Source organism: Sciurus carolinensis, chromosome 13 (assembly GCF_902686445.1).
Source record: "Sciurus carolinensis chromosome 13, mSciCar1.2, whole genome shotgun sequence".
In the NCBI taxonomy this organism is placed as follows: domain Eukaryota; kingdom Metazoa; phylum Chordata; class Mammalia; order Rodentia; family Sciuridae; genus Sciurus; species Sciurus carolinensis.
The window spans coordinates 65,220,660-65,233,333 of record NC_062225.1 but is presented as its reverse complement, the minus strand read 5'-3'; the positions used below and the strand labels follow the sequence as shown (position 1 = coordinate 65,233,333).

The 12,674-nt window shown below is 34.8% G+C and overlaps 1 long non-coding RNA gene across 2 annotated transcripts; it reads right to left on the bottom strand.

The window, feature by feature from the left end:
* Window positions 1–4,127: 4,127 nt before the first annotated feature.
* LOC124963341 (uncharacterized) lies at window positions 4,128–10,976 on the bottom strand. 2 transcript variants are annotated; one of them, XR_007104713.1, is made up of 3 exons: window positions 10,868–10,976; window positions 8,886–9,020; window positions 4,128–7,677 (listed from the first exon to the last, which is right to left on the bottom strand). It is a non-coding gene; the product is annotated as an uncharacterized LOC124963341 (long non-coding RNA). The 2 variants fall into 2 exon arrangements; XR_007104714.1 differs by having other exon boundaries at window positions 4,128–7,558.
* Between the last annotated feature and the right edge of the window lie 1,698 nt (window positions 10,977–12,674).

The following is a 12,674-nucleotide window of genomic DNA, read 5'->3' as shown; positions in this document are numbered from 1 at the left end:
ATTGTATTAATTTTTAAAAAAAATGTGTATAGGTAGGTTAACTATGAAACATGTCTAAAGAAAGTCAAGAAACCTTACAAAATATTTTTTCTTAATGAACTTTGGTCAATCAGTACAGTTTTAATAATACCTTCTCTTTTTGCATCCAGTGATCTATTTTTCCATCACACTTTCCCCACTCACTGGTTCCAACCCTTAACTTCATCATCACCAATAACTACGGCTCCTCTATAATCTTAGTTTCAAGCATTCTCTTCTCTTCTCTGCTCATGTTTTTCTATTCTTACAGTTTACTACTCTGAGTCTTTCTTTACAGCAGCAATTCATTAAGACTTCCAATCCATTGACTGTGCCCCTTCCTCACTGTGTCTGGCTCCCCTGCGTCCTTCATCATCCCTCTACCTCTACCACCACCCCAATGTCCTCTTGTCTCCAGACTTGTCCACAGCCTACTGCTTGACACTAGTTGTTCCCCCTGCCGGGAATATTCTTTTACCCCATACTCAATGGGCTCACTTCTACTCATTCCTGTTTCAGCTTACCCATTCAAATAAACGATCTCTCCTGACCCCTTCTAACATAGCCATTCAGTCTATCTGGGATGACCCTCACACTATTCATTTAATTCCGTGTAAAGCATTTAGTACCAATATGAATTTTTTTTCTTTGCTGATTTATGCTCCAATCATTTCAGTATAAGCTCTATAAAAGCAGAGACCTGGTCTGCCTTGTTCATTGAGAAACTGTACCTAACAACAGACTGATTACTCAATTGCTATCTGAAAAGGTAGAATGGAAATGTGGTATGTATAAACAATGGAGTTTTATTCAGCCTATATGAATAAAATTATGTCATTTGCAGAAAAATGGATGGAACTTGAAAACATTATGTTAAACAAAATAAGCCATACTGAGAAAGTCAAGGGCCGTGTGTTTTCTATCATATGTGGGAAAAGGAAAAGAAAATGGGGGGATCTCGTGAAAATTAAAGAATTGAGGGAAATCAGTAGAGTAGAGGAGTGGACCAGGGGGAGGAAGGAGGGAGATGATATTGGCCAAAATATATTGAGAAATATTAGGGAATGATATTGGTCAAATTATGTTGTTATGTTGTGTGCATGTCCGAGTATGTAACAATGGATCCCACCATTACGTGTAATTCTAAAGCACCAATAAAAATACAGAAAAAACAAACAAACAAAAAGGACTGGCGGGGTGTAGTTCATTGGTGCAGTGCTTGACCAGCATGTATAAGACCTTGGGTTTAATTCCCAGTACTGAAAGAAAAAAAGAAAACAATAATCACAACAACAAAAAGTTGGATACCAAATTGAATATGCAACATGAGTTCATTTTCTCATTTTTGTTTATATATGTATGATTATATATTCCATTGAAAAGATAAAGACTATTTTTTTATTGTTGTTGATCTATGGCTTCTGATTCTTCTATGATGAATATGTATTATCTATGTATTGAAAAGGTCATAAAATCCTTATTTTAAAAACAAATGCTGAATATTGATCTTGGAATAAAACCATGAAGTCACTTTTTAAAATATTCATTATTCCCAAATAGATTTTATATGATATTTGGCATCTTAACAGAGTTATAAAATTAACCAACTTCTCAAATCACTTGCAGATTCATGTGCATATACGTGTGCACACGGACAAATCTGTCACATTTTTTGGCCTTTATTCCAACCCCCACTTATCACTTCAGGCCAATTTGTATCATTTCCCTGGCCTTCTCAGCATTTGTGACATTTCCAATTCCATCTGCAGATTTAATTAATGTGCTGTGTATTCACTCTTCCGCAGCACTGATAACTGGAGATATAAAGTGGATGTAGTGCTCACTGCTGCTCCACCTTGATACCTCCCACAACTGGACAGCTCCTTCTGCTTTACCTAGTTTTCAAACCAGGCTGATTGAAACTGATTTTGCCAGTAAAATTCACTCAGACATTGCATCAAATGATTTATGAAGTCCACACAGCCGTGTGGTGTCCCATTAATCACAGACACTACAATAATCTATTTGTGTGCAGCAGTCCTCATAAATCGGAATAAAATAAATTCCACAAGCGCATCTTCAGCTTTTGCAACAGGGCACATGGTATTATTCAGGGCACTATCCACATAATGCAATGTTAGCAGACTTGCAGATTCCTGAGCTTGGTCAAGCAAGTAAAAATATGCATTCATTTACTAATGCATGCCAAAGCCAAAGAAATTACTGTCTGTTCATACACGGAGTGAGTAAGTTTCTTTAGGGCTCAATTCTCAAATTTTTTTAATGAAAACTGCTGTAAATAAATAGAACAAATGAGTAAGACCAGTATGATGATTTTGTTAACAAACAGTCCAGAATTACACCTTCAAATAAAATATTGAGCACTTAAGTGCCTTCACCATTTGGAAGTCTTCTTTCCATGATATTATAAAACAATTTAGTAAATTCTCTTTTGAGATTGATCTTTCAAGTTTGTCTGAAGACAAAGCATGGTAAGTCCACTTCATTTGTGAATATATTTCATTTCTTAAAACAGTCTAAAATTTATTGCAGCCTGTGTCCAGTAAAGATCATGAATGATCCAGCTTGGTAATAGTAATTGTTTTTCAAAATGTAAACAGAGTTTTTGTTTTTAATAATTACAAAGAGAAGACTTGTCGTAAAATAAAGATTTAACAATATAAAAATATACTGAAGAAATTTCACTATTATGTCTAACTGTAGTACACTAATAAAACAGTTTAAAAAATACACTGAATAGAATTATATGTTTGCATGAAATCCTAATACACAAAGATATCATATATTGGTGAACATTCTTCTAGAATTTTATTTATATGATGTTTTGTATAGAGAGATAAATATAAATAATAATAATAGATATAAATAAATGAGATAAAGTTCTACCATGATTCTTATCATATTATTACCTTCTTTTTTAAAATCAACAATGTACCAAGAATATCTTTCCAAATACAATAAATACGAAACATCATCATTTTAATAAGTACAATTTTTAATTCCATAGATTTGTTTAATCAAAATACTATTACTGATCATTTAGTATATTTTCAAATTTTTAACTATGAACAACACATCCTGGTTACTAAAGTTTCATTCATTTAGCTTTATTTCTTTCTTCTTAGAAAAAGAATTCTTAGAATTAAAAATTGTCTTAGAATAAGAAATTTTTTCTTAGAATAAATTCTTAAAACTGTGTTATCTGGATCAGGGATATGTCCAGCTAATACTTCACATATGTTGCCAAACTGATTTCCAGAAAATAAAAGAAACTAGGTTGTACTACTAACAATAACTCAAGACAGTACTTGTTGCCTCAACCCTTGCCAATCCTGGATATTGCCAATCATTAACATTTTTGTCAATCTAATAGATGTTATAATTTGCAAGTCTTTGACACTATTTGCTTGAAATATCTTCATCTGTTGACTCATCATTTCTATTTCTTCTCTTGGGAATGAACTATTTTTGTATATTTCTATGGGGGACAATATTCGTCAATTTTGTTGATTGAAGGAACGATTTTTGTACTAAGCTAATGATGTCTTAAAATCAAAATCAAGCTAGGAACATTTACAAGTCTAATTTTCTTGTAGATTTATAATTGGATTAAAGGCCAGTTCCAAAAATATGTTGGGGAAATGTTGACATTCTTAGGAAATGGGTATATTTTCTCATGGTGACAGCATTACTACTTTGAAAAACAACACTGATACTTGCCTATTTGTTTAAATAAAACATTATAATTCTTTAGGTTTGATCTAAAGCTTGTGCTCTGAAATCAGATACCCTGTCTCCAAATCTTGATGCTTCCCTTTATTACTTATAACCTGATCTAACACAATTTGCTTAACTGTTTTTTGCCCAGGTTTCCTCATCTATAAGACAAAAATAATAGTCCCTGTTACATAGAGTTATTTGGGGATTAAATAAGAGAATGCACATGAAGTCTGGGAACAATATACATGATCAACAAATAACAGTTACCATTAATTTCATTAATTGTAATAGTATTGGATTCATGACCTGCTCAAACCTAAACCACCAGTTTACTTCTTTATTAAATTTTTTTAGTTGTAGATGGACACAATACCTTTATTTTATTTATTTATTTATTTATTTTTATGTAGTCCTGAGGATTAAACCCAGTGCCTCACACATGCTAGGAGAATGCTCTACCACTGAGTCACAACTCCAGCCCACAGTTTTACTTCTTGAAGGCATTTTTAATGTGTATTTTACTGCTCTATTGCCCTGATAATATGCTTAGATTCCTCAAACTTTATTTTAGTAACTAAAAACACAGTTCAGAATGAGAAACAAGGAACTCTCCCTTTAATCCTTTGGTGACTTCAGAATGTAACAATGTCAGAATAAAGATTTAAAATCTTCACACAGGTCTGGACACTAACATGTAAAGTTTCTGCCTCACCTGAGCAGGATTTAGCCCAGTAATAAGATAAGAATGAGTTAGATGTTTGGGAATTAGGAAAGATCTGCAAGCCCAGTTAGCCAGTATGACTTGGGTGTAAACAGTCACCACCCTGATCACCAACTAAGGACATGGAAACACAGTGCAAACTAGCAGAGATATTTTGATGTGAAATATGATAAGCAGACCAGACTCCATGTACAATGAACTGATCCTGGATGGAAGAGAACATAGGGTCAACATGAAGTCACCAAGACCTTGACTTGAATCTTGACTCAGGCACATGGTCTATGTCCTTTGGAAAATTACATCATTTCTCTGAGCCTCAGTTCCCCTTCTGTAAAAAAATATGTCTGATCATAACTTAGGATGAGATTACTACGAGGATTAAAAGAGATACCAAAATCATTAAACATACACCCAGCCCCATGTGCCCAATTAATGGTTGCTAGGAAGCAGAGGAGACACTGTTTAAGAACTTAACTGCAAGGGTACTGATCAATCAGTACGGATGCATGATCAAAGAGGTCAATTTTTAGAAGTGATCCCCAGTGAATAGGAAAGTTGGCCCAATCAATAAGAAGGGATGCAGTCTGAACACCCTATTGGTACATATTGCTTCTTAAAGATATGAAAGGAGCTCTTATATTGAAGAAAGATCACAGAGTAGGGAGCTTGGAGCAAATATTCCACAGAGCTCCATCTAGCAAGCCACATACAATCTGAAATCAGATGGAGGAAAAAGAACAGTAATGTGGAGGAGTTCTGTGTTACAGAATCTCTGCTACCAGGTGAGATGCCTCAGCATAGTATGGTAGCCTCTGGTATACAGAAAGACAGGTCATGCCCTGTCAGAAACTTGTGCACCAAATACCCAGGTAGCAGATCCTAACCCCAGACACCATGTCTAATGAGAAGAAGGTAGGACAGACAACCAGGTATTTAGGTAAAAGGGATACGGTTCCAACTACAGACTCAGAAAGAGAAGAATTAGGAACAAAATTACGAAAATCATGGCACTTGTGGTAGGAAAAGATCTTTTTGCCCTGTCTGCTCAAGGCTATCACTGGAGACAGACCTAATTCAGAGGTAGGAAAAAGGCAGCCTGTTGTTATAGGGGAGCAGGAAGGAGGCTGCTAAGTGTCAGCAAATTTAAATTAATCAGCACCCCAGGACTTCATTTTCCTCATCTATAAAATGAAGATGTTGGACCTGGGGATATTTGAAGTCTCACCCAGTATTATAAATTTTCTTTATTTCTCTAAGAAATCTCAGGACAAAGAGAAGACACCTTGAATACAGTAGTCCTTGATATTTTCTTTCCCTCACAAAGTTTCAAAATCTAGTAGATATTAAATAATACTATTTATACTTAACCTATTCTGTTAAGGAAATAAGGTTTTTTTGTGGGAAGTTAGCAGTTTTTTTTCTAACTGCAGCAAAGCAAAGCAAAGTAAATAACAACGTGGAAAACCAAAAGGTAGATTTTCCTATTAAAATTTGGAACTCCTAATCTATTTTGGAATTTCAAACTCAGCTGCAGCATATTTGATTTTGTACCACACCTCATTATCTCAGAGTCACGCTATGAGATTCTCCCAACTGGTTTCCTTGCTTCCCTTTATTGTCCCTTTGTTCCTCTTCTGCCATAATTTCAATTTTTTACTAACGATAAAATGCCATCATTTGTAAACATTATTTTACATACCACTGAGAAAGAAAATAAATGACTGTCAATTAAACTATGGCATGCCATCAATTGTAAGGTGCATTCAACTTTCAGAGTCATTAAAATATTTTAAAAGTGTGCCTTTGAATCAGTGGTATCTTTGTGGTATTTTGTAAAACGAGAATCTGATGAAGTTCTTTGTCTCTAAAAGCTCCAGAGGTTCCCACACAGAATTAAGTCTAAATTCAATCCAACCTTACCAGACATACCTCCTAACATTCACCACTGATCATACAGCTGCCTCAAATAATTTTTTTTCCATTGCAAAAGGACATGTTCTCTTTCTTCCTTCAACAACATTTATTGAATACCTGTTATGTACCAAGCCCTATTCCAGTACTTCACAGTTTCTTTGCTTGAAATATTTCCCAGTCCCTGCCCTACCTCATAAACTTGGTCTCCATTTTTCCTTCAAGATTCAAACTATCTTATGAAAAAGTTTTGTGAAAATTTTTTCAATTTTCTTATGTAGATTTAATATGATAAACTTTTATTATATTATGTCAAAACTGGTGGTTTTCATGTTGTTGGTACTAGGCAATGAACCCTTGGAGAACAAGGAAAGTGACATTTGCTTTTGCAGTCAGAGCAGTGATTAGGAAAGTAGGATTCAACTTATTGGCTCCAAAGTCCCGATCTTCTCTAATAGGAAATAATATTCTCTAAGTGAGGGAATGGACAGAAAAATTGACATTATAAGGAAAAGCACAGACTGCCAGGGTGCATAGTGACTATCACCTGAGGTTCTTGGGTTTGATCCTCACATGCAGGACAGCAGTATTCCTAAATTGTAGAAAGACAGACTAGATCCTGTCTCACAAGCTTTTAAAGTAGCAATTATCCATTGATATTTTAAAGTAGCAAATATCTATAACAGTTTTTTAAAATTCATCATAAAAGATTTATTGAACATTTATTATATTCTCAGAATTTTGTAGCTGCTAATTTCTGAAGCAATTGATGAAAAAATGGAAGTCAGAGAGATTAAAAAACTTACTCAAATTCACTTATACAAGGATAAACACATTCAGAATTTGATCCCAGGTCAATCTGATTTACAAGATCATGTTCTTTCCATCAGAGTATCTTATGGCATTGTGCCTCAACATCATTGATGACATTCCCAATTTAGTCAATCATTTGTCAAGGAAAAACTGAGTAGTCCTCCTCTTCAAATACCTGTGATTGGTGTTGCTGGTTTGTTCATCTTCTTGGCAAAATTCCAATGGCAAATATGACACGATCTTTGGCAATAATCAGCTGATGATGGAAACATTCTTGAAATCTATTTTCTGTATTTTCTTCCTGCCTGTTTTCATGCTTTAAGAGCTCAATCTTCCACTTTTGTTCTTGCCAATCTATGGCCAATAGACATTTAAACAGTTATAATTCATTAGTAACTTTTCATATGAGCTTGATTCGTTGTAAGAGCTTTAGTTTGAGCTTGAAAAAGCTGGGGAAGCACAACAAATATAGCCTGTAAGGTGATTAAGACACATTAAGCTATTAGTGATAAGGAATGTGGGTCTGATGACCTTAGACTCCCACATCAAAATGTTAAAATCTTCCTTACGCTCACATGATAAATAGAAATAGGTGCTTATTTATGGAAGAGTGGGGAAGAATGCTAAACGGGAAATCACATAGCAGTATTACAAAGGAGACTTAGAAAAGAAGAAATAGAATCTAAAACAGACTTGTAAAAAGAAGAAAAATAAGTATTTGAGGAGTCTCAATAGGATCTTGGTTACCCACAAGAGTCACGGACAGAGACGTCTGGGAATGTGAAGTTTCAGGAAATAAAACTTACAGGGTGGCATAATAGAGATGGCTGTTCTCCCACTTGAGTAGTGCAAAGTTTTGATATTACTTTTTTGAATTTTCCCTAATCAGTACTAATAACCTCCTGGGTCTTCTTATAATTTGATAATGTTGAAAATATTTTGAATGCCAGGATCTGTAGCCTAAGCATTATATCTTCATTACACAACCAATTGACAAATGTAAGTTCGTTGTAAGTGCGTGCCAAAATTGCATTTTATCTAAGAACATAAACAAAAGATTGACCCTGAATAAACAGTAAAGGCCATTTCTGTTTAAGCTAAAATATATTATGATAGGCTAAGTTCTGTAATAAAGAAGCCCCAAATTTTTCACATTGCTTAATTTCTCATTCAAATTAGAGTCCAAAGAGATTCAATGAGGTATGTAAGAATGTGTGTATGTATGTAGGAAGTCCAACTTATGCACTCTTTCAGGGATTCAGGATCCATCCATTTAGTGATTTAGTGGATTTAGAATCTTCTAGTGCTTCAGGGTTTTGTTTGTTTGTTTGTTTGTTCGTTTTTGTGGAAAAGTTTTTGGTATCAGGCAAATAGAAGATCCCCCATTGTTTCCATCCCCATTTCATGACTTCAGCAAACTGCAAGGAAGCTGGTAAATGTTGGTTAGTTAGCTGTGTGTCTCACTGAAGAGGAAGAACAGAGATAATGCTGAGACCTACCATTTCCCACCAGAAAATAGGTAATGAATCCTCATCTCAGTGACAAAGTAATTGCAGGACATGTAGGGATGAATACAAAGCCTCAGCATTCTAAAGAACATTATCATACCAGAATTTACGTTCAGATGAGGTCTCCTTGTTAGCAGTTGGAAAAGCTGTGTGCTTTTCCCACGAATGCCTACCTTTTTTCTTTTCCTAACTCTTCTTTGATATTTTCTTTTGAATATGTTTTTGTTCCTCTCAATATTCCCAACAGGTGCAGAGTTTTCTTTTTTGAGGATGAACTTGGTAAAGATGGCAAGAGAGTAGAGCCATGTCTGGTGAATGAAGAAGATAATCTGCTTGAGTTGGGTCAGATATGACAAACAATAAGGCTTATTTCTTTAAGGACTACTCAATGCCATTCCCAAACATTATAAGAACATTTGGGCAATGATGTCATTATTGAAATAAATTTCATTTTTTAACATAGATGCCATACAGATTGGAAGGAAGAATGGTTGTAATTTAGATCTGTGATCTTCAGGTATTGAAGACAGGCAGTAGAAAAGGAGTTGAACAGAGAAGACAGAGAGGTAGGTAGATTTGTACTTATGTAGAACTTCCTCCTCCTCATTGCAATGCCTAGCTAGGGTCTCTCTGCTCAGTTTCCTTAATCTTGCTTTTTCTAGCTATTCAAAAGAATGGCTTTAAGTCCATCTAACCTCAAATAGCCTTACCCTTGTGGGGAAATCTCAATAATTTATCCAATTTTATAAGTTCAGTTTTATAAAAACATTCCTTCTTAGGAGAAATTTTTAATTAAATACATAACACTTTCCCTTAAAAAACCATACTGCGTACAATTTGCCAGGTTACGTGATTTGATAATTTGTAAGGTTGAAACATTTGATGATCCATAACTAAAACCTCCTAATGCTGAACATTTTTAAGGATCTAATGGAAAAATCAATGTGAAAATAATTTTTTAAAGTTAACAAAAAAAAAAAGTAAAAAGCTTTACAATGTAAGAAGCTCTTAAAGCAACAGAAAAAGGTTTTTAACATGAAGGGCCATCAAGCTGGGAAGATGAGAACTTTCCTTAAGTGTTTGAGGGAATATGTGTTTGTGGAGGGCAGTCTGTCAATGCATGCCAAAATGTATATAACTTTTGACTCACAAATAATTCCACTTTAGGAATTTACCAAAGAAAATAATTGGACAAGTATATGAAAATTTGATGGGAATGAATCATAATTTTTTATGGCAGTGAAAATACAACCCCTAAAGACATGTTATCATGGCATCAGTTACATATATGTGATCTACCCATTCAGTGGAATAATATTCAGTGTTAAAACAATGTAGTTATTAATGCTAAAGACCAATATGGGAAACATGTCATCCAGGGTAACATGAATTCATGTTTTGACCATATTTACTCATATTTAGCTCTAAATAAACTATTTTCTTAAATAAAGATCAATACACCATGTAGAAGTGAAAAAACAACATTACAAACTAAGAATGTATATCTCATATTATATTTTACACTTTATAGGGGAAAGTAAGTCTTCACAGATGCCTAACAAAAGTTATCAATGTTTATATCTCAATGGTAGGATATTGAGTGATATCTCCCTCACTTCTTTCCTCCTTCCTTTCTCTATCTTTCCTATACGTGTTTGTATTTTTCCCCCAATAAGCAGCTTCAGTATTTGTAATGAACATATATTAGTAGTATTGCATAGTGTGGATTCTGGAGCCATAAGGCCTGGGTTTGAATTCTAATCTTTCCTTTTAAATATGTGCAGTACTGAGTGCATTTAAAATTTTTTTCTGTGTCTCAAGTTCCTCACCTATAAAATTCAGGTAATTATAATATTTATTTTGTCAGGCTATATGGAGGATTAGGTGGGGATAGTATACTAAGGGAATTAGAAAATATGCATAAAGCAACACTACAGAAATATTTGTTGTTATTAAGTAATAAGTTAAACAATGGGCTTATATCCATTTGGAGAAAAACACCAATCACTATTTTAACTTTTTTGTAGTCAAATTAGCAAAGAAGGTAAGATATTGCCATAAATGTTAGCAATTTTAAATTAGGTCCACATGCACACACACACACACACACACACACACACACACACACACTAAAATTGAAAAGAAAGCAACTCACCATTACCCAGTTTACTTCAGGAGGCAGTTAAATACATAGGCTCCGAAGGCAGAACAGGACTGAGTTCCAAACCTGATACCCATATGCATTGCCTTTTGTGCCTCAGATTCCTCAACTGTAAAATGAAGACAACATAAGACACTGGAGACAATATAAGGCTTTGGACTTAAGAGGGATATTCTGTAGATTAATTAAAATAATCCATATGAAGTGCTTAACAGATTGACTAGCAATTAAGATGCTTTTCATAAATGTTAGCTATTACTTATTATTATCATCATTAATTATTGTTCTTCTTTCAAATGAGATCAAGAAAATATCACAAAGGTTAAAACCCCTAAACTAGACGACTGCCAAAGGGGGACCAACAGAAGATCCTAAGAAGGAAAAATAGCAAGTTTCTGGGCAGGCAGACGTTTCAGAGAAATGGATGCTGAGATATTACATAGCAGGGATTCCCACCCAAGCATAAAAAGTGAGAAGACAATTAGAAGAACTCTAATAAATAACAGAACAATCTTTTATCTATACAATACCCTATAAAGTTGCTGTACTTGTGTCCACTTTATAGATGAGAAAACAGATGTAGAATGGATAATTAGTTGAGAGAGAGAGAGAGAGAGAGAGAGAGAGAGAGAGAGAGAACCCTAGGCTAAACCTTGCAGAGAATCTGTGTTCTATGCCCAGGCCTTGTTATTCTTCTAGTATATCTCTGGAGCAGATGCCATTCACTGGTAGAATAGATAAGACAAGATCCCTTTAGTAAATATGAAGTACTAGGTGGTGATAACACAGCCCAAGTACCAGATCCAGATCCCAAAATCAGATAGCTGAACCAGCAGATTTAGGGGTTCACTTATGTCATGAAATAGCCAAGACCTAGATTAGGTGAGAGTTTGTGTAAGCGAACCCAACTTTGGGGACCAGAGAGATGTTGGGGGAAGATGGGGAAGGAACCAGATCTGTTGTCCTTATTTCTTCTAAAATGTATGCAACAATTTTATAAAATGATGAAACTTTTTCTCTTGAGTAACTCTGATACAATAATACTTAATAATAATAATAATAATATCCAACTCGAAATACAACTACATTTTTCATTTCAGGAAAATACCAATAGCAGGCACATCCCAAAGAGTGTGACTCTGGTAGGAAGGTTTGACTAGATATTGGATCTAGGAAGAAGGCTCTAATATCAGCATTCTGTCTAGGGCTTTCTCATTTTTACTTTCTGCTAGGCCTCCAACTGGGCACTTTGGTTTTCTGGTGTTTTTAAGTATCAGTCCTCTCCATTCAACATGCCCAGTGGCCAATAGGGGGCGGACTCTCTCTTCTTCCAGACCTCCATCAGAAATACATTCTAATTCCTTTTCCTTTCAGACTGTTTTTTCCCCAGTTTGGAAGACTCTTCCTGCCCCAAGCGTCCCTTTCAAGTGCTTATTTTAGAGGTATTTATTAAAACCAAGAGAGATGAGCCAGATAAAAATATCCAAACAACTCCTTTTTATCTTTAATTCTTCCCTCTCTCTCCTTTCAACTAATTTACTCATGTATCATGCATTCCTAAGTTTCACCCCCTCCAGTGAGCTAACAATCTGGGTTCAGGGTTACTTAAGAAACTTTTGATAAAATAAAATGATAATTACTATAAGCAGAGATACTTAAAAATATTGTCAAATAGAGAAGAGAATAAGTTCAAGAAGGCTTCCCTAAAGAAAGAGGCATTAAACCTTTCCTCTGTATGGCTCTAATTCTTAGGTTGGTACATGCCATTCAGGGTCCATGTAATCCTTCCCAGTCCACTTTC